Source organism: Carettochelys insculpta, chromosome 10 (assembly GCF_033958435.1).
Source record: "Carettochelys insculpta isolate YL-2023 chromosome 10, ASM3395843v1, whole genome shotgun sequence".
Taxonomy (NCBI): Eukaryota; Metazoa; Chordata; order Testudines; family Carettochelyidae; genus Carettochelys; species Carettochelys insculpta.
Genome location: NC_134146.1, coordinates 35,198,486 through 35,219,959, shown reverse-complemented (window position 1 = coordinate 35,219,959; position 21,474 = coordinate 35,198,486). Strand labels below are relative to the sequence as shown.

The 21,474-nt window shown below is 40.2% G+C and overlaps 1 long non-coding RNA gene across 1 annotated transcript in view; it reads right to left on the bottom strand.

The window, feature by feature from the left end:
* Positions 1-4,495, bottom strand: part of LOC142018374 (uncharacterized) — a 67,113-nt gene extending 62,618 nt beyond the window's left edge. The window contains exon 1 of the long non-coding RNA XR_012646808.1: positions 4,454-4,495. This is a non-coding gene — a long non-coding RNA (uncharacterized LOC142018374). The remainder of the gene's footprint in view (positions 1-4,453) is intronic.
* Between the last annotated feature and the right edge of the window lie 16,979 nt (positions 4,496-21,474).

Genomic DNA, 21,474 nt, shown 5'->3' with positions numbered 1-21,474 from the left:
GATTATTTTGTATTTGTCCTTATTGAGTTTCATCCTGTGTACTTCAGATCATTTCTCCAGTTTCTCTAGAACACTGTGAATTTTAATCCTAGCCTCCAAAACACTTGCAACTCCTCTCCAATGCCAGATACTTGAAAAGAAATGATCAAACAAGAAAAGCAAGTGATCCATCCCCTCTTGTCCAGTTCCAGCATCCGGTAATTTGAGGGCTTAGGGACACTAGAGCAGGGGTTGCATCCCTGATCGTCTTTGTTGATAGCCACTGAGGCACCTGTCCTCCATGAACTTTTCCATTTATTAGTTTTAATCCACTTATTTTGTGTATTTGTTTGTGTGTGTTTACCAATGGTTCACAAACTGGCTGTGTATGTATGGGAAGGAAAGCTATGCATTCCAATTCCCGGAACATGCAAGCAGCTTAAAAGGTGACCTGTTTCCTTTCTCCAATGCATGCACCAGTAATATATTTTCTCAAGTAAAACAGTACTTGATTACATTTAAAAGAGAACGGTTGGCAGCAATTTCCAGACCTGTAGAACTTACCATGTAATGGTATTTTAGTCAATATAGTTGAGTTTGTTAAGCGTTATGCCTAAGCAAGAGTAATACCCTAATTATTCTTACCAGACATGACCTTCCATTCCGCATGACTTCTCCAAATGCTGAATGAATTGGTCATTTATTGATCATATCTTCATGTTAAGGCAGTGTAACATTTCACATGTAATTGAGATGCTTATTAATTCAGAAGAAAGGTGGCAAATTGATTCCCGCAAGGGATTGTTGAAATATACAGAAGCAAAATCATGATGAAAAAATATTGAACTTTAAAAGTGGTGATCTGCTTTATGTATCAAAGGGTTCTAAATAGAAGCTATTTACACAAGTTTTGGTAAATTCATAAATAATAGAAGGACCCCTAAAATAATACAATACTGAATATTTTCAGGTGCTTACAAACAATAAAATAGAAAATGGAGTATATAATGTGTAATTAACCAGAATTTCCTTCACCTTGTCATTCTGTAAGAGAGAGACAATTTGTCGAACTATGAAACCACAGCATAAAATCAAATCCCTGAAACTAAAACATTGTGACTTTGCAGTTATTCTTATTTTTGACACAGTAAAACGTACCCAAAATGCAAACTATTTCTAAGAAGACAGTAAACAATGAGAAGAGGTTTATTATGTGGAACACAGAACCTTCACTAACTTGTCTTATGATTTGTTTGGAAAATGCTATGGAATGTTGCTCAAATAAAATTACTTTACTATATTTTATTTCAAACATTTGATTTAATTTAACTCTAGGGACATAGGAACCCAAAATTAGATTTACTATGCCATTAAGTAGAAAGAAAAGTAAAATCTTATATACCTTGTAGTTCTGTTATGTTCAGATGGTTTCAAATGTTTTAATACTTCCCAATATAGGTTCTATAACACAATCTCCAAAGTAGACTCCACATAACCCCATGAATTTTAGAAAGCAATATGAATTTAAGCAAAAGTGTATCTCAGTGGAATATATGTCAATGTTTTATGTGAGGCATCAGTAGTTTGCTAGGGGTAAAACTTTATGAGCTGGAACATAAAGACATTTGTTTCCTGTGCCACTGACATTCTGCAACCTCTTTCCTGCCTTGGTGACAAAGTGGAGTGGGAAAGGAAAGAGCCAACAAAAGGTGGTGTGGTTAGCATCTAGAAACAATGACTATGTGGATTCCTGACTTTGTGCACGGCAGAACTCTTTCTTAACTTGTTTCTCAGCACCATCCAACACTTTGGGACAGTGTATCTCATCTCCTGTCACATGCAGAGGGCACTAAGAGGTGGGAGGGATAGCTTAGTGGTTTGTGCATTGGCCTGCTAAACCCAGGGTTGTGAGCTCAGCCCTTGAGAGACCCATCTAGGGCAACAAGATTTTTAAAAAAATCTCTCTGGGATGGTGCTTGGTCCTGCTGTGAGGAGTCAATGACTTGTTAAGGTCCCTTCCAGCTCTATAAGATTGGTATATCTCCATTTAGTTATCTATCTTTTATACTGACACATACCTCTAGCAGCAGTCTTACTATAATTACAGTATTCTGCTGTTTAATAGACTTGATAAAGAACATACTGCTCAGGATATTTGTTCCATTGACTCCACTCCAATGCTCACTTGTCCTACCTGTGGTTGCATAGAGGTGTTCTGAAATGGGGTGGGTGTGGAGGGAAGAGCTACAGCTCTATGCTGGAGATCAAGTTACCATACCTGAACTTTGAAAAAAGAGGACACCTCTGAGAGGCAATGTATCTGTATCAGTGTTTACCAACTCATGTTGCATTAATGTAATATATATATACTATAACATATTAAGACCTCATCTGATCTACTTGCCATTGATGCCAAAGGAGATTCCTACTGACAGGAGTGAAGCTGGATCAGCCCAAAAAAATGTTTAGACAAAAATCCCTAAACTCCCTCATAAATTTCCAACACAACTTCAAGAACACACCACAACTCATCCATCAAAGTCTCTAAAGGTCTCTCTTATCTGCCTCAACATCCTGGACACTATGGTTATCCTAAACAGTGGTGACCTACAAAAAACTATGAACAAGAAATCCACTGGTCACCAAACTTTACAGATCCAGAAACCACCCTAAATGCACCAAAAATCTGTAATGTACAGTAGGATACTCAGCACAGAATTTGCTCTCAAGGAAAAGTCTAGGATACATCTAAACCTCTAAACATACTTAAACTTTCACTGAACAAGGAAACTCCATTTGAGAAGTAGATAGCATCATGGAAAGGACCATGAAAATACCCCAAGAGATCCTGCTAAAATAAAGAAAAAAAGACCACAGAACCCTATTTGGTGTCTATCACCTCACTCTAATCACCCAAAGGGATATAGTCAGATCCTTTCAACCCATATCTGATGAGGACCACATTCTAAGTCTGTCTCAAACCCTCTCTTATGGCCTTCAGATTACAATTCACCCTTGCCGAAATCATCTTCAGAAGCAAGTTTCCCACAGACTAGCACCCTTCAAAGCCAAACAGCACCAGACTCTGCTGGAATAACAGATGCAAAACCCTCAGACGTAGCTCATCTGCTATGATGACCAGTACTCCCAGCAGTATGTCTTTTAAGATTCACTCCAATATATGATGTAGCACTTTAAAGACTGACAAAATAATTTATTATGTGCTGAGCTTTCATGGGACAGACCAACTTCTTCAGATTTGGAACTAGTGCTGAAAGTGAACCGGCACAAAGAAATATATAACATAGAGATGTGGAAAAACAAATAAATAAAAAATGACAAATAAGATATATACAACAGAAGGGAGAAATAAAAAGGGGGAGAAAATTACTTATTGCAAGCATCTACTAGGTTAAGTGACTTGCCTGAGATCACTATGACTATCAAAAATGAGGAAGCTGTCTTTGTAAAGCATAAGGTAATTTCTATCTCTATTAAGACTAAGCTGCAAAGCGTCGAATTGGAAAATAAATTCCAGTTCAGATATCTCCCTGGGTGAACTCAGACACTGTGTTCTTCCATGATCTCTCTCTCTCTCTCTCTCTCTCTTTCTCTCTCCCTCTCTCTCTCTCACACACACACACACAGACACATACACAGAATTGATAACAAATAAAAATATCATCCATAGATAAACACTTTTACAAAAAAAAAACACACTCCATCTTTCAATACTTGCCCTCAAAGGAAAACATCTCAACCTCTGAAATGCAACCCTGGGAACTTAAATTCATGACTTTGCCAAAAATCATGGACTTAATACAGACACTGGTTTTATGGCTTTTTACAACAACTTGTAACATATCGCATTGTCTGTACCCTTAACTGCCTATTTCAAGCCATTTATGCATAACAGTCTAATCCCCAGTTAGCCCATTTCTTTCAAGTGACTGCCTCCAACATGCCTTACCCCTTCTGCTTAACAATCTGTCCCAACTTGTATTTAGCTCAGACATTCTGCTTCCTTCTCCAGATCTGAAAAAGAGCTCTGTGTAGTTCAAAAGTGTGTATCTTCCATCTACAGAAGCTGGTCCAATCAAAGATATTACCTCAGCTACGTTGTCTCTTATATTTCCTGAGACCTATACAGCTGCAACGACACTGCAAATAAAATATTTAGATCAGAGGAAAAGAAATGGTAGGCCAGCTCTCCCTCAATGTTTCTTTTACCTCCTGAATCAGGGCAAATCAGATAGAAAGATGGAATTATTCATATAGCTATTCAGGAGATTAACTCCACTTATTTTAGGCATAGAAGTTCTTCTAGATATCTCTGGAGACACCTTTATCAAGACCAAGCAAAATAGTTATACCTCTTAACTCCAGCTTTTATATAATTAAATAAAGGAAAAGAAAATAGTAAGCAAAACAAGAAAAATGACAGAATGACTGCTAAACTGGTTACTTCTGTTACCATGTTGTAGGGTGCGAGAAGAGTTTGTGACGGTCTCATGAGAGCAGTCCAACCCCTCTGTGAACCCTTTAGAGGAATCCTATACAGAAGCATGCTGCCAATACTTCAAGGCTACACGCTGCAAAACAACTCATCCTGTGTGCCAAGACTCCAAGGCTACGCTGGCAGGAGGCCACTAGAGAAGGTGATAAGGAATGCATAGGCAATTTTAGGCAATCCTATGTTAATAAACTCAGCTTATCAGCTAGTGTTAGGAGGCCTCTTACAGAGCCTCTCCCCGAGCGAAGCTCTGGCGCATCGGGTGTTCCCCCATGGGTGACAGAGGCGTCTCTGGGGCTCCCGCCGTGGGTGTCACGTGCTTTCAATAAACCAAATATAGCACTTGCCTTCTGGGTGCAGCCTTGTCTCTGGGGAACCTGAGCCTGGTTGGCTACACATGTTTTCTCTACAGAACCTTTAGTAGAGATCACACACATTTTTGAGAGTGGATCCGCCTTTGCTGGAAGCACTTCACTCTTTGTGTACTGAGATCATGTCTTCTTCTCAAAATTACTGTGAAGCTAATCCTAGCAGATCTTCAGACAACTAAGGAGGTTCACAAATGAGCAGATGAACTTTTGTTTTAAGAAAGATTGATAGTCCTGTTGTTTGCTAATAGTAACCAGATTGTCTGTAATCACACAAAGTTAAAAATTTTAACTAAATCCTATGAAATTGAAGAAAATATTTAAATCAGCTATAGCAGTTCCATTGTTGTAGCAATTAAACCTTCATTTAATGTTTTCTACAAATCACAAAATTTCCATAACCAGTATGTTTTTTAAATATAATATGATGAAATAGAATATAGTTATAGGAAGGTAAAATTTAAAATGCGGCTTTTTTGAGTGTGTACAACACTTTTAGGGGTTGTAAATATGGTTTTATAGCTAGGCAAGCTTTATGTTCATGACATTGATTTGCACTATAGAGGGAGAAGCAGAAATCTTCTGGAATTTCTTTGAGATCTTTAGCATTTTTGTAACAAAACATTCATTGTTATATTTCAAGTTTTCTAGTTAGAACATATGTGTAGCTGTGTCTTAAAGAGCACAAACAAGATAGTAATGGCATATGAAAGTCATAATTTTATTGATATATTTTTTGCAGAAATATGGAGGTTTCTTTCTCTCAGCCTTTTTAAGAGGCCCATATATATGTGAATAAATATATGTAAGCAGCTATTTTCAAATGCCACTAGATTTACACAACAGTCACAGCAATCACACATATAAATTAGATATGGTGGTCATGCATTTATGTACTTAATTTTTTTAAACTTCATCTCCTGGATTCTACAAGTATGATTTCAAAATGGGAGAATAAGTAGAATGGTCCTTTGAAGGAAAATGATCTTTTTCTTGCAAACAGTCTCAGTAATAAAAAATAACAATTCCAAGAAGATAATAATAGGCTATGTGGTGGATTACAGTGGGTATCGAGGAAACGGAGTCTGAGAGTAAGGTAGATCTGGGTGAGTTAAGATGTTTCTCCAAACTCACTCAGTTTGATACATCTTCACTTGCATTTGTAGACCAGAATGAAACTAGAATTCAAAGCAAAAATTCAAGCTGTCACAACAACATAGGTAATGAACCTGTCAGCTTTACTGTAGACTCTTTGAAACTATATGTTTCACACAACATAATTATTAGCCAGTCACTCATTCCTCATACCTGATCCCAATACTATTCCCATTATTACTTCCCTTTCCTCCCTGCCTCTCCAAATCTCCTTGACCTTCTGTTGAATGATGACCTTGCCAGAAAACGTCATTGCCCATAACGATTCTGAGGTGGTTTTAAGCCAGCTAATTAGGATCCAGAATTCATGCACTCCAGTATGGGATCGTTCAGTTTTTTGGCTTCAGAGCAGCTCATAGTGAAAATAGAAGCCATTTGTAAAAGTCAAATCTGAGTCCATGGTAAGATGCCCATCCCCCAAATGTGGAGCTATTTGTATATGAATTGTTAATTCATATTTTTGAAACTAGTCATATGCAAGTTCATATAGTGATCGTGCTGTAGGAGCTCTCTGGTGGGCATGAAATAAACTTGTGTGACTTTAAACCGTGACTGTCTTTTGATACGTCTCTAGCCATATTCCTATTTATGCTAGTATGATAGCTGTAATCTGAATATTTGATTCCAAACTGTGAGAAATGCTAAATAGGAGTGGGGAAGGGAGATAAACATTTGTTTCCACAGATTAGTACTGTACTTTCTCACAATCCCATTAAAGCCTAGACCCCAATCCGTCTTCAGCTATATTTGGCCTTCTGATATTCAAATGTCATTTGGTCTAGCACATGTGATCATGATTCATTTTTAGCTTGCCTACTTTCTTATAACTCAAACAGCACTTCTTTAACTCAAGTGGCAGAGTGCTAAATTTTTGATGCTGAAGGTACTGGGTTTGATGAGAAAAGTGTCTGTGTATATGGAAACCCACAAGAATAACCTGTGGTTAATTGAGTAGTGTGTGAGATTGCAGGCTCTCACTTTAAAAATGTGTGATTCCAGGGTCAGGGGAGAGGTGGATGGGTGAATACTTCCTGATCCTGCTTGCAGTATAGGGAGCTATGTAGTGAAGTCTGTAATTTGGGAGCAAAAGACAGTCTGGTTAAAAATAGCCTAGAACAAGAGACACGTGGGGGCGGGGGGTTATGCCTTTTTTGCCTCAAGGCGCAACCCACTTTTTGTTTGCTGTGTGTTTATTTTTTGTAAATTCTAACAAATAAAGTAGTGTTACATAATTACCTTCCAACACGCATATTTTTTTAATCTAATATCTATCTGTTTGCCATATATGTAACAGAGATAAAGAAAGAGGGTTGGAGAGAGAAGTATTTTTCTATATGTCATGGTTGAGAAAAGAGACCCAGATAGCTTAACAGTTTTATCCAAGATCACTGTGGAAGTCCATGCTAGAGTTGAATTCAGATCCCTAGAATATCAAACTACTACCTTAATCACATATGCCTCCTTTCTCTCCAGCAATCTCAGAATTCTCTGGCTATGACTACACTAGAAGCATCTGTCAACAGATGTTTTTGTTGGAAGAGATTTTCTGACAAATATCTGCCAACAGTACAGACATACACTAAAGCGGATTGAAAGAGCAATCCACTCTGTTGACAGCCAAACAAAAGCGCAGCAGACAGGGTTGCCCAGTTTCCTTGGAAGCCCTGTCTGTTGGCAGAAGTCCCCTCCCTCCGGAGCTTCCACACAGAATTTTTGTTGACAGAATCTGTCAACAAAGGCATTCTTCCTCATCTGGCAGTGGCAGAAGGTTATCTGCAGGAGTGCGGAGTTTTGTCAACAGACGGTCAACAAACCACATTTTGTGTGTGGACATACAGCAAGTTTGTTGACAAAACTCTGGTTGTGTTGAAAAACCTTGCTAATGTAGCTGTAGTCTGTGTGAATAGCACCTAATTATGTCTTGATCCTGTAATCATCATTCAGGCAAAACTCCTGTCAGTGTGAATGGTAGGTGTGCCTGAGTAAAGACTGCAGGATTGGCCTGAAGACTTACAATACTCTGAGGCAGTAGACTTCAGATTAAGTTTTCAAATAAATCTTCAAACTGAGACTTTGTGCCTCTCTGGAAAAATATGCTGAAAATATCAGTATCAATGTAGGGATAGCTATGTGTAATTCTTTGACCTGTGTTACAGAGGTTAGACTAGATGATCAGATGATGCATAAGGTGGAATTGTCTGTGCTCCATACTGAAGCTAAACGGTTACCTGGCATTATAAAAACATGTGCAGTCTGTTCTCACCTAAAGGCAATGTTGACTACATTCCATGTTGTTGCTTCATAAGCCTGATTTCTTGCTAAAACATAAGGGCTACGTCTACACGTGCCCCAAACTTCGAAATGGCCACGCAAATGGCCATTTCAAAGTTTACTAATGAAGTGCTGAAATGCATATTCAGCGCTTCATTAGCATGCGGGTGGTCGCGGCACTTCGAAATTGACACGCCTCGCCGCCGCGCGTCTCATCCAGATGGGGCTCCTTTTCGAAACGACCCCGCCTACTTCGAAGTCCCCTTATTCCCTTCAGATCATGGGAATAAGGGAACATCGAAATAGGCGGTGTCCTTTCGAAAAGGAGCCCCGTCTGGACGAGACGCGCGGTGGCAAGGCGCGTCAATTTCGAAGTGCCGCGGCCACCCGCATGCTAATGAAGCGCTGAATATGCATTTCAGCACTTCATTAGTAAACTTCGAAATGGCCATTTGCATGGCCATTTCGAATTCTGGGGCACATGTAGACACGGCCAAAGCCACAAAAGTGTCTGGCAGCAGAAATGTCTGAAGGAGCAGAGGTCCACATGAATGAAAAGTTTTTGGATGGGCCAATTATTTATCAGTGGATTACCATTGTTTATTAATTTTTATGAGAATTAGACACTGGTTGGCATTAATCGTTCCCATGTATTTGTAAATTATTCTGACTGAAAAAGTGCTTGAACACAGTAAGTATATTTACTTGGGAAAAGGGGATGGGAGATATCCTGTGACTGTGGCAACAATTGTTCATAACAGGGATATTTGGCCTATAGAAACTAGGGTTCCCTGTATGAGATGCTCCATCTTGATCGAATTGGAAAACTTTTTGCTGCTTCTAAGATAAATATGTGCTTGGAAATAGAATCTCTGTGGATCCAACATAGTGTGAAAGATGAGGGCAGATACTTTATTTTATAAAAAAAAAATTAAATGTGGCCTTCAACTTTTAGTAATGCGTAAACACAGCCCAAGTTTGGGCAAAGTTCAGTTATCTCTGAGGTTCAAAGGCATCCTCACAAGGCTCCAAGTAAAGATAAATTGAAACAATTTCCAGATGTTTCTTTAGAACACTTTGAGTCAAATTTGGCCTAACTCTGTTGTTCTGTTGATATCAATGGAGGCAGGTGATAGATGAATTTGGCCAAACATTTTCTTTTTATTAAATTTCATTTACTTTTTCAGGATCTTTGTAGATTATACCCATTTATTGCAGTATTTTTTATATTGTTGATGGGAAGTTATTTTCTGGGTCAGAGCAAAATGTTTATGCAATCCGTTCGTCTGAAGGGAAAGCTATTGATCTGAACAAAGTGACAAACAATGCAAAGCCTGATGGACAGGAAGAAGGGATGTTAACAGGTAATACAGTAACTACCATCTTATTTTATAAAAATATATGTCATGTTTACTGCATATTCTTTGTGTGTGCTTACAGGGAAAAATGCTTCCAGCACTTCTAATAACTATCTCTTTTAAATATTTTGTATTCTAAATGAGGTACCTACACCATCAAATCATGAGTTACACAATGGAGCTGTGCTTCAAAAGTCTTTTAAAAAACAAAACAAATGTAATTTTTCCTGTCTAAATGGATTACATGAGGCAACCCAAATCCCTTTTTAAAAACCCTCAATTAATTTGCGAAGCATATACATTAGTGTACCTTTATAATGGATTGTGAGTTCTCTCTTTTCTTTCATTGTCTAAATATGGTTTAGGTTAACAGACTGAGTTGGGGGAAAAACACTCAAGATTTTAAAATCATAATGTGTTTTGTCAGGCTGTGATGGAAGGCGTCACATTTTGCTATCATGTGATGATTTGGACTTGCACAAGTGTTCATAATGACATTCTTTGTTAACTTTTGGGTTTTCAATTTAGCCATCTGATATTTACTGCAATATTTCTTTTGAAATGGAAGCACACATATTCATAACAATAAGCACTATGCAGCCACTTTTAAGATGGATGAAAAGCCATATATTATTGTGCTAGTGTACACTTCTTCTTTTTCACAGTTTTTACACAGAATTAATGCAAAAGTCTGTATTTTTCAAATAAAATGAAAAGCATTAAAATGTATCTCCCAATCAAGAAAAATAAGATGATTATTTCTCAAGATTGTTTTACTATTTAAGGCTTAAACATCAGTTCTGACCGTTTTTCCAATCAGACTCCATTCTTACTTCATGCCACACAGTATACACTTTACTGGTTTTATATTAATATTAAACACATGCATTTGGGCATTGCTACAAGCTCAGCAACTTTTATTATAATCAAAGAGATTAAGGTGTCCTTTATCCTCCCTTTACTGATTATTTTCAATTTTATTTTAAGTGCACATTTTCCATCATGTCCTTGAACCTAAAGTTGTTTGAAACCCTGAAAATATGAACACAGACATGCATGCTTTTCAAAGTTATTGCTTCTCCTTTTCAGGTCAGGTCCTTTGTAATTTATATTTACATTATTTAGGGATGTGGACCTAAACAAACCTCAGTTCCTAGCCCTGTTGAATGTTATTGATATATGGACCTGAATTGGAAGCTGGCCTTCTTTTTTAAGTGGGGCAAATCAAAACCTTAGAAATAACACACGGCCAAATTTTTACAGAGTTCAGATCTAATGTCTCTATCTTGACCATAAGGAACAACTTTGAACAAAGCAAGTTTTTGTTTTCACTTTTACTGGAAGAGTTCAGCTGGAGACAGTGTTTAGAGGCCAAATACAAATTTAATTATGTGGTTTTAGTACAGAAAACAATTAGGGCAGATTCATGAAGTAATTATATCAATTGCCCTGTGGCTCCTTCTAGTTTTAGCAAATGCTTTCACTTTTATCTTTGGCTTCAGACACAATGAAACAGATGGATTTGAATTATTTTGAATCAGTGGCTAATGTCCAGGATTCTTCTTTGTCTCAGTAAACTGAGTAGTGAAGGTCCATTAGTTTGTGAGGTAAAGGTTTAGATTACCTCTCAGAGGAAATGGGCATTCATTGGCTGCAAATGTCCAGCTACAAATTTGCAAGCTGTGCATAGACAGGTGCAGTTTAATTAAAGTTAAAGTTGCTATCTTGTCATATATAAACTTGTAAATATTTAATAAAGTTTCATGTGCTGTACAGCCAGCTGCTATCGCCTTTTAAATTCACTAACTTTTGCATTCACTCTGAGATAATGAGGTAGTATCAGCATGGGGGAAAGTTATTCGGTGTTTTGTGTGCTTTGCAACACCTCCTTCAAGACTTGAATAACTTCAGAATTATATGTGTTCCTATGCCCATAGGGCTGACCATAAATCTCTTTATGGGACCGTTCAGATGGTGTATGGAATGATCATGAACCTGAACTTGACACTTCTGAGAATTATAGTTAAAGCACTTCTGGTAGTAAAACTGATTTCAACAAGTATTACATATACTTTAGTGTAAAAAACATCCTGCACAAACTATAGTAAAACACTATTGTGTGTGGGGGGAGGGAGGCAGTGCAGATTACTCAGACAAACCAGGGAAGCAAATACATAAGTAACAGCAACGAAGGGTCCTGTGGCACCTTATAGACTAACAGAAAAGTATTGAGCATGAGCTTTCATGAGCACAGACTCACTTCATCAGATGAGTCTTTGCTCAGATGAAGTGAGTCTCTGCTCATGAAAGCTCATACTCAAAACTTTTCTGTTAGTCTATAAGGTGCCACAGGACCCTTAGTTTCTGTTACAGATCTAGACTAACACGGCTACCCCTCTGATACTTGAAATATGTAAGTAGTCACTGTGAGGCTTGATTAAGAACATTATGGAACATGGTGAGTGGACTTGCTTCATACCTTCTGTTGTTCAGGGCTATGGCTTGGCAGCCCATTTCTGCCACCGAAAAACAGCAGAGACTTAGGCTACGTCTACACGTGAAGCCTACATCGAAGTAGCTTATTTTGATGTAGCAACTTCGATGAATAACATCTACACGTCCTCCAGGGCTGGCAACGTCGACGTTCAACATTGACGTTGCGCAGCACCACATCGAAATAGGCGCTGTGAGGGAAAGTCTACACGCCAAAGTAGCACACATCGAAATAAGGGTGCCAGGCACAGCTGCAGACAGGGTCACAGGGCGGACTCAACAGCAAGCCACTCCCTTAAAGGGCCCCTCCCAGACACAGTTGCACTAAACAGCACAAGATCCACAGAGCCGACAACTGGTTGCAGACCCTGTGCATGCAGCATGGATCCCCAGCTGCAGCAGCAGCAGCCAGAAGCCCTGGGCTAAGGGCTGCTGCACACGGTGACCATAGAGCCCCGCAGGGGCTGGAGAGAGAGCGTCTCTCAACCCCTCAGCTGATGGCTGCCATGGCGGACCCCGCTATTTCGAAGTTGCGGAACGCGCAATGACTACACGGTCCCTACTTCGACGTTGAACGTTGAAGTAGGGCGCTATTCCCATCCCCTCATGGGGTTAGCAGCTTCGACGTCTCGCCGCCTAATGTCGATGTTAACATCGAAATAGTGCCCAACACGTGTAGCTGCGATGGGCGCTATTTCGAAGTTAGTGCCGCTACTTCGAAGTAGCGTGCACGTGTAGACACGGCTTTAGAGAGTCAAGGAAGCTACAGCTGTGGATATCATGAGGCATACTCCTGTTCACACAATGCTTTCCTTGTCCTCTGGTATTTGTATGAACAATGGCCATGCCTCAAACATGAAATGCTTTGTTTCCTTGTGTGAAGGAGAGCACTTTCCCTGCACTTGGTAAGATGGAGTTAATTCTGTACTGAGGACTGAGAAAGCCACACCTCCAACAGCCAAAGGCTTTGCAATGACATTTGCCTATTCCCTCAGTACACTTGAATGCATTAAATCTGGACCCATGGTTTTGTGTACCTCTAGCTTTTCTAAGTAGCTCTTAACTTGTTCTTTCTCCACTGAGAGCTGCCCACCTCCCTACCAAACTGCATTTTCTAGTGCTGTAGGTTGGGAACTGATCTTGTCCATGAAGACTGGGCAAAAAAAGCATTGAGTACTTCAGCTTTGCCCACATCATCTGTCACTAGGTTTATCATCCAATAACAGCCCCACACCTTCTCTGATGGAGAGTGAGCCAGCGCTGGGAGTCAGTGTGTTTTAGTTAGAGCTTTTCCCTGCTCAGTGGCTAAAGTCCCAGCCACTATTAGGGCCCCAGGATTGGGTCCTGTGGAGAGGGAGAGCCTGGATATTCCTGCCAGGGAGAGGAGATCCTCTCCCATCTCCTGCCTCTAACTGGGGAGCAGGATGAATTAGCTGATTCTAGCCATTAGTCCATGTTGTACTGCAGAATGGGGCAAGTTTATGGACTTTGAGTTTATTGAGATGGGCCATTGGGCCACATTGTCCTGTGGAGTAGGGGTGAATTTACTGTCATCATTGCCTTACAGATTTGGGCAAATTTGACCAGATAGCCACACAACTGCATGCTTGTGAGTGGGCCTGTAGACATGGAAACAGAAGAGAAAAGACTAGGGGATTACCTGCACACTCTGTATGGGAAGTGGGTGCCCATACTACGCATTGGGAGTGACCTTCCCCAACAGTGTCACACCTGGCCTTACTGTAACCTGTAAATAGTGGTTTCTACACCTAAGAAAATTAATTAGTCTTACAGGGTTGAGGCAGAACACATATTTTTATTGGTGATCTGATCAGCTTCTAGAAAGGACTACATGACAGCTGATAATAAGCATTCCTCCAAGACCCAACTGCTCTTCATTCAGGTAGAAAATGTCAAGACCATCTACAATAACCATCATCCCGTGATGACTCCCAGTAGTGTTACTGTGCCTTCCAAATCAACAAGACTTGTGCAGGTGTAAAAAGAGAGTGATTATGAACTGAATCCCAGATGAAGACTCACTGAGTTTATTGTGGTTAGAAGCACTTGAATAGCATCTGAAGAGTGATTGTTTGCATTTCCTGGAAAGAGCATGTTTTATTGCCATGCTGCAAGTTATGAGATTTTCAATTACAAGAAAAGAAAGACAGAGGGAAATCAAAAGGCTAAAATAGTACTATCATGAATGCATATGAAAATGATTAAATTTAAATAATGTAGATACAGTACACAATTACTGGGTAATTTAAATGCCAATTTTTGACAAACTGTTTTTTCTGCAAAATTATGCTCAATCCTCCATTGAAGACTTAGGTCACTTAGGTTAAAATTCAAGCAAATAAATTATTTCAATAATCCTTTCATTACTAACACATTTTAGATTTGGGGATTCTGTTTGAGTTCATTCCACCAATAAAGGACATCCTGTTTATTTCCTTTTAGTTTGTGTGCAAACACAAAGACACACAACAAAGGGAGTAACCTTAATACATAGTGATACACAATTTCCATTTCCCACTGCATTGCTGAAACTTTGACATTCTATTTGTTGAGGTTTAATATGTATGATTATAAATTATGTAGCCATAACCAAATTCATGTGCATCAGTAAATTATCTTCCAAAAGGTGTGATGGTTAGTTATGTGTGACAATACTTACATAAAGTGTTGTAGTGTTTGGATAATTAAAGGGATATTAACAACTCAAATCTCATCTAAAATTTATATTTTGAAAAAAATAAGCTTTTACAAAACTTAATAATCACCGGAATTGATGGGAAAAAATTCATGGAAATTTAAAGCATACCATCATTTGCAGTGTTGGTATACAAATATTGCACTCTTCACATTATAATTATAATTATGATTATAATATGATTACGATTATAATTATAATTATATATGATATGATAATTATAATTATAATTATCTCTGGGATACAAAGCCCAATAAACAAAGTGGAAACTTTTCACTGACTGCAAGTGGCTTTAGATCAGACTATCTAAGCAAAACTGAATCTTGGTCCACCTTTGTTTTGTTTTGCTTTGTTTTGTTTGTTAATGTTCCAAGCTGAGGTAAATGACAAAAGTAGCACTGTGGTATTACTGAAAATGAATAAATAAAGTTGGCACTGTTCTTTTGAGGACCAGGTTGTAAGGCACTTTAGAAGAATTGGTCCACTCTTTGGAAATCTGAGTGGAAATATGCTTACCTCAGCTGATGGTACAAGGGTCTTGGTTATAAGATGCCTGCTTATAAGTTATCTCACACATATGTCCTTAATTAATTCATGAAACTAAATTCCTTGTACGTCACACTGATCTGCACTTATGCTGTTTGGGGGCCATGGGACCAAAAGGCGTGAATGCAGGCAAGTTTTGTGGTGGCCAAGAAGAAGGTGCCACAGGGGGGGAGCCCTGGAAGCAAGCCCTAAAGTGACGTACAGTGTAACCTTGCTGGCAGAAACCTGGTGGGCAGGTGGCAAGGGTAGGAGGCCAGCGGAGGCCATAGCAGTGGGGGAGGGAGGAAAGGAAAAGGTCAGGGCAGGAGTACTGTACTAGAGTGTGGCCAGGCAGTGAAGGGGGAGGCAAAGGCAGCTGGAGACAGGGGCAGGCTGTATGCCAGGATGAAGGGAAGAAGCAGTGCCTAGTGCCATCCCAGTGCACAAGGGAAAGACTTGCTGAAGAGGTGGGCTGCATGCCGGGTTGAGAGGAGGTGGCGGTGTGTAGTGTCCTCCCAGCACACGGGGAGGACTCGCAGGGGCAGGCTGTATGCCAGGTTGAAGTGGGGTGGAGGTGCATATGTGCCCTCCAGGCACATGGGGGAGTGTCCCATTGCAAGGACAAATGGCTGGGGCACGTGATCTTGCCTGCACTCCCTCCTGCAGAGCTACTTTTTCACTTTAGTCACATTGCAGCTGCAGGGAGTGGGACTTTGCTGTGCCCTGCATGAAAACTTTCATGTCCCCTCAAGGGGCCACTCCCCCCATTTTTGATATCCCTGCTGGCATATGCTGTGACATCACACCACAATCCTTTGCATCATCTTTACTGTATGTAAGTTTTGAAGTGTTGTATTGTGAGTGCACATACTTTATCTTAACGTACTGTACACTACGGTTTGTGTAATCCTTTAACCATGACTGGGAAATCGTGTTAGTACAAATTAAGTGCTATTCACAACAGGCAACATATTAGTGTGAGTCTTGCTGTGAAAACAAATGTGATAAAAGATACCAGAAATGGTGACTGATTGGCCAACGTTGCTTGCCATATTGGCCTACATCCGACAATGGTTCATACCATTGCCAAGAAGGTTAATGACACAATGGAACGTGCTAAGCATACGACTCAGCATTCTTTTGTAAAGATCACTCAGCAAAGAAGCAAGGTGATAGAAACAATGGACACAACGTTGGCTATGTGGTTAGACGACTTGAATACACAAAATATGCCAATAAGTCTTGGTGCCATTCAGGAGAAGGCAGTGAGGTTATTCGAATTCCTGAAGGATAAAGAGAAACAGGGGATGGGAGGCACTTCTAAAGAAGAAACATTCAATGCTAGCCATGGCTGGTTTCACTGTTTCTAGTCATGCTATGGGTTCAAGGATATTAGAGTGCAAGGTGAAGCAGTGAGTGCCAGCACAGAGCAAGCTGAAAAAGACAAGGCAAAGTTGAGAGAGATCATTCAGGAAGGAGGATATGATCCACAACAAGTCGTTAATGTGGATGAGATGGGATTTTATTGGAAATGAATGCCAGGATGAACATACATTTCTGTTAATGAAAAAAGTGCACCAAGCTTCAAGATTTCAAAAGATCGCTTGATATTCTTGCTCAGTGGCAATGCCAAGGGAGACAAAAAAATTAAACAACTGTTCATTTATCATAGTGAGAACATGAAAAATTACATCATATCTTCTCCCCATCATATGGAAGTCTCAGTGAAAGTCTTCAATAACAAAGCAAATATTCCGTGACTTGTTCATGGATTACTTTGTTCCAGAAATGAAAAAAATATTGTGAAGACCAAAATCTAACCCTGAAAATTCTTCTTCTTGTAGATAATGCTGCTGCACATGAATTGGATTATGACTCATTATGCCCCAATGTTAAAGTTGAATTCTTGCCACCATGCACTACGTCGCTGATCCAACCAATGGACCAAGGTGAGATCACTCATTTTAAAGCCTGTTATCTATGTAGGACACTCAGGGAACTCATCAAGGATAGACAGCAAAGAAAAAACAGCCATGTAGTAATTTTGGAAGTTTTAACATAATGGATGTAGTGATGCACACTGGTGCAGCATAGGATGAAATAGGTGTTTGATGCATGAACACTGTGTGGTGAAAAGTAATCTATCCTGAAGCAGTGAATGACTTAGTTAGGTTCAATGAGATCACAATTAGAAAGGAGTTGGTGACACTAGCAAAGACAGGGTTTGACAATGTTGATGAAGAGGATTTGACTGAACTGCTTGCTTCTCATTCAGAACCTCTAAGTAATGAAGACCTGGAAGAGCTACATAAGCAAGTATTCAAAGAGCAAAGCCAGGATGAAGATGAAAAAGAAATAGCGAAGAAGGAAGATAAAGGACTTACAGTGAAGTCTTTTCACCATATTTTTAACCTTTCTGATGAAATTACTGACACAAGGAAGACTTGTGACCATCTGACATATTGCTCGTCCAAGGTTACACATCTCGTACATGACAGCTTGTCCTGCTGTCAAGAGATTTTGGATGCAAAAATTCATGGTGCCAAGCAGACAACACTAGAGACTTACTTTAGGAAAGCAAAGAAACCTGAATCAGTCACAGAAGAAGTTGGATCTTCAGGCCCTCAGGCATGGAAGAAGCGGGACCAATAGTTGTTGCACAGCCTTTAGGTGTCTAGGATTCTGAAGGAATTGACATTTTGGATGATGAAGAGATGGTAGCAGATGAGTCCCCTATCCCATCACCCTTCTCCTCTGCCTAACTCTGTTTTAGTATCCTTACCTCCACCATCAAGCACATCAAATCAATTTACAAGGTAAAAATAATAACATACTTGTCTTATCCATTTCTATTTATTGTTTTTTGTGGGTTATAGGTACGTGATATGTACCACACATGTATGAACTGTATGTGTTGGGAATGTATCTTATGGACATTAATTTCCCTTTGTAAGTCGTTTTGCTATAAGTTGCATTATTTAGGAATGTAACATGGACTAATCATGAGGACCACTGTTTTTCTGTTCCCTAACTGGATGAAATGCATAGATGAATGTAAAACGTAACATGTGATTTTGCAATTTGATCTGTTCCTCATTTTTGCGTAACTCAAAATTTGCTTTATGTAAATATGTAGATTTTTTGAAAATTAAAATTGACAAAACATAGCAACATATATTATTAGGGTAGCACAGGTTTAAAATCACATAGAATTTTCACTTTGCACTGATTTGTTTCATTTTATTTACTTGAGCTTGTACACTGGAAAAACAAAACAAAACATTTTTATTTCCAGATTCTTAGGTGTGAAGAAAACATCTGGGCTATGTCTACACTAGTACACTACATCAAAGTAGACTATTTCGATGTAAGAACATCAAAATAGGCTACTTAGACGCGTATTGTCTACATGTCCTCCAGGGCTAGTGCCGTTGACGTTCAACGTCGAAGTAGCAATGGAGAACGTTGAAAGCAGCCTCTCCGGAAGGAAATGCAGAACGTCCACACACACAAGTGCTCCCCGTCGAAATAAGGGGCCAGCAAAGCCCCAAGCCTATCCCTTAAAGAGCCCCTCCCAGACACACACGGCCTGCACAGCATGAGATCCACAGAGCCAACAACCAGTCGCAGACCCTGTGAACGCAGCATGGACCCCCAGCTGCAGCAGCAGCAGTAGCAGCAGCAGCCAGAAGCCCCGAGCTAAGGGCTGCTGTGCGCGGTGACCATAGAGTCCCACAGGGGCTGGACAGAGTGTCTCTCAACCCCTCAGCTGATGGCCGCCATGGAGGACCCCGCTATTTTGAAGTATCGGGATGCGGATCATCCGTTCAACATTCATTGAACGTCGAAGTAGAGCACTATTCCCATCTTCGGATAGGAATAGCGATTTTGATGTCTAGCCGCCTAACGTTGATTTCAATGTCGAAATAGCACATGATGGCTACGTCTACACGTGCAGCCAACATCGAAATAGCTTATTTCGATGTTGCGACATCGAAATAGTCTATTTCGATGAATAACGTCTACACGTCCTCCAGGGCCGGCAACGTCGATGTTCAACTTCGACGTTGCTCAGCCCAACATCGAAATAGGCGCAGCGAGGGAACGTCTACACGTCAAAGTAGCACACATCGAAATAGGGATGCCAGGCACAGCTGCAGACAGGGTCACAGGGTGGACTCAACAGCCAGCCGCTCCCTTAAAGGGCCCCTCCCAGACACAGTTGCACTAAACAACACAAGATCCACAGAGCTGACAACTGGTTGCAGACCCTGTGCCTGCAGCATAGATCCCCAGCTGCCGCAGAAGCAGCCAGAAGCCCTGGGCTAAGGGCTGCTGCCCACGGGGACCATAGAGCCCCGCAGGGGCTGGAGAGAGAGCATCTCTCAACCCCCCAGCTGATGGCCGCCATGGAGGACCCAGCAATTTCGACGTTGCGGGACGCGGATCGTCTACACGGTCCCTACTTCGACGTTGAACGTCGAAGTAGGGCGCTATTCCTATCTCCTCATGAGGTTAGCGACTTCGACGTCTCGCCGCCTAACGTCGAAGTTAACTTCGAAATAGCGCCCGACACGTGTAGACGCGACGGGCGCTATTTCGAAGTTGGTGCCGCTACTTCGAAGTAGCGTGCACGTGTAGACGCAGCTGATGTGTGTTGACGCGATGTGTGCTATTTCGAAGTTGTGCCAGCTACTTTGAAGTAGCTGGCTAGTGTAGATGCACCCCAAGTGTTATTTAGCTTATGAACTTTTACTCAGTTTTATAATAGATTAGAAAAACCATATATGAAGTATTTCAGATGCTTTGGAATAAGGAAGTTTTCTGTGTAGTTCAGATGACACTCATCAAATTACCACTGCCTTGCAGTCATCAAAATTTGAATGTAGATTGACTTGATGAAGCACTTTCCTCTTGGCCCCAAATCTGGAAAATGGTAAGCGCTTGCATAAATTTATTCACATGAACAGTTCCGGTGAAACTGGTGGGATTGCTTACGCAAGTTATGTTTAAGCACCTTATGTTCTTATACGTGGGATCAAAGCCTTCAGGAATAAAAAAGAAGGGTTGTTCAATCTGGCCTTTTAGTAGCATGATAAAAGATCTATGAGACACAGCAACAGGAAGACCAACAAAATGCCAGATTTTGCAAACCTGTGCTTCAATAAGTAACGTGATGAATAATGGTCAGCAGGATCTAGTCCTTTATATGTTTTTTTGTTTTTTGGGTTTTTTTGTTACTAATGCACTAATTTATTGAAGTTCTCACTGAAGTCAGCGAGACTTCTCACCTGATTAAAGTTAACCGGGCTTTTAAGTATTTTGCTGAGTCAGGGCTCAGTCCCTATATTTCATTGCATGAAGAGCTCAGGAGAGACAGTGGATATGAGTTAAGAGGCTCGAGTTCATAAAGCTAGAAAACCTGTACTTTTTATGAACTAAACACTCTCTTGAAGAGCTAATAAAGCTTACTACCTGGGAAAAATCATTTTATTGCTTTTCCTCCTTGGTTGTTTATTTTTGTCTTGCAGCAAGGGAGGATCTCTTAATCTTATTGTTAGCAAGATCTGTCTAGAAATAACTTAAATTTTGTGCTCTTCCCCCACTTATTCAAAAGAAGAGACAGAGAAATGTCTTTAATCCTCAAAACATTTCTGGTGATATTGTACTGGTCAATAGACTTCCTATTGAGTTGTTCTGACTTGCCCAACTCCAAGCAGTTAGGAAACTACCATTCAGACAGACTGGCAATTCACTCTTTCTTGCCAAGAGAGGAATTATTTGATGGCGGCAGAAAACTTCTCTTCTCTTCTGTCTATACTGTACATTAAAGTGATATTGCCCTAATGGCACCACTCAGATTTGTGTAACATTGTCATAGGTGGCCCTGTGTTATCACTTCTTGCTGCATAGGCAGTACCAGGAAGGTGCAGAATAAATTAATATTTCCTCTGTCACTCTGTGTAGAAGAGGGAAGAGCCAGTAGGAACACTGAATAGTCCTGCTGGCATATGGTGCATAATGCAAAGTGGCTTCCATAGGATATATGTGGTGAACATGCAGATTTAGACCTGAGATTGGATTTGCACATCAGCA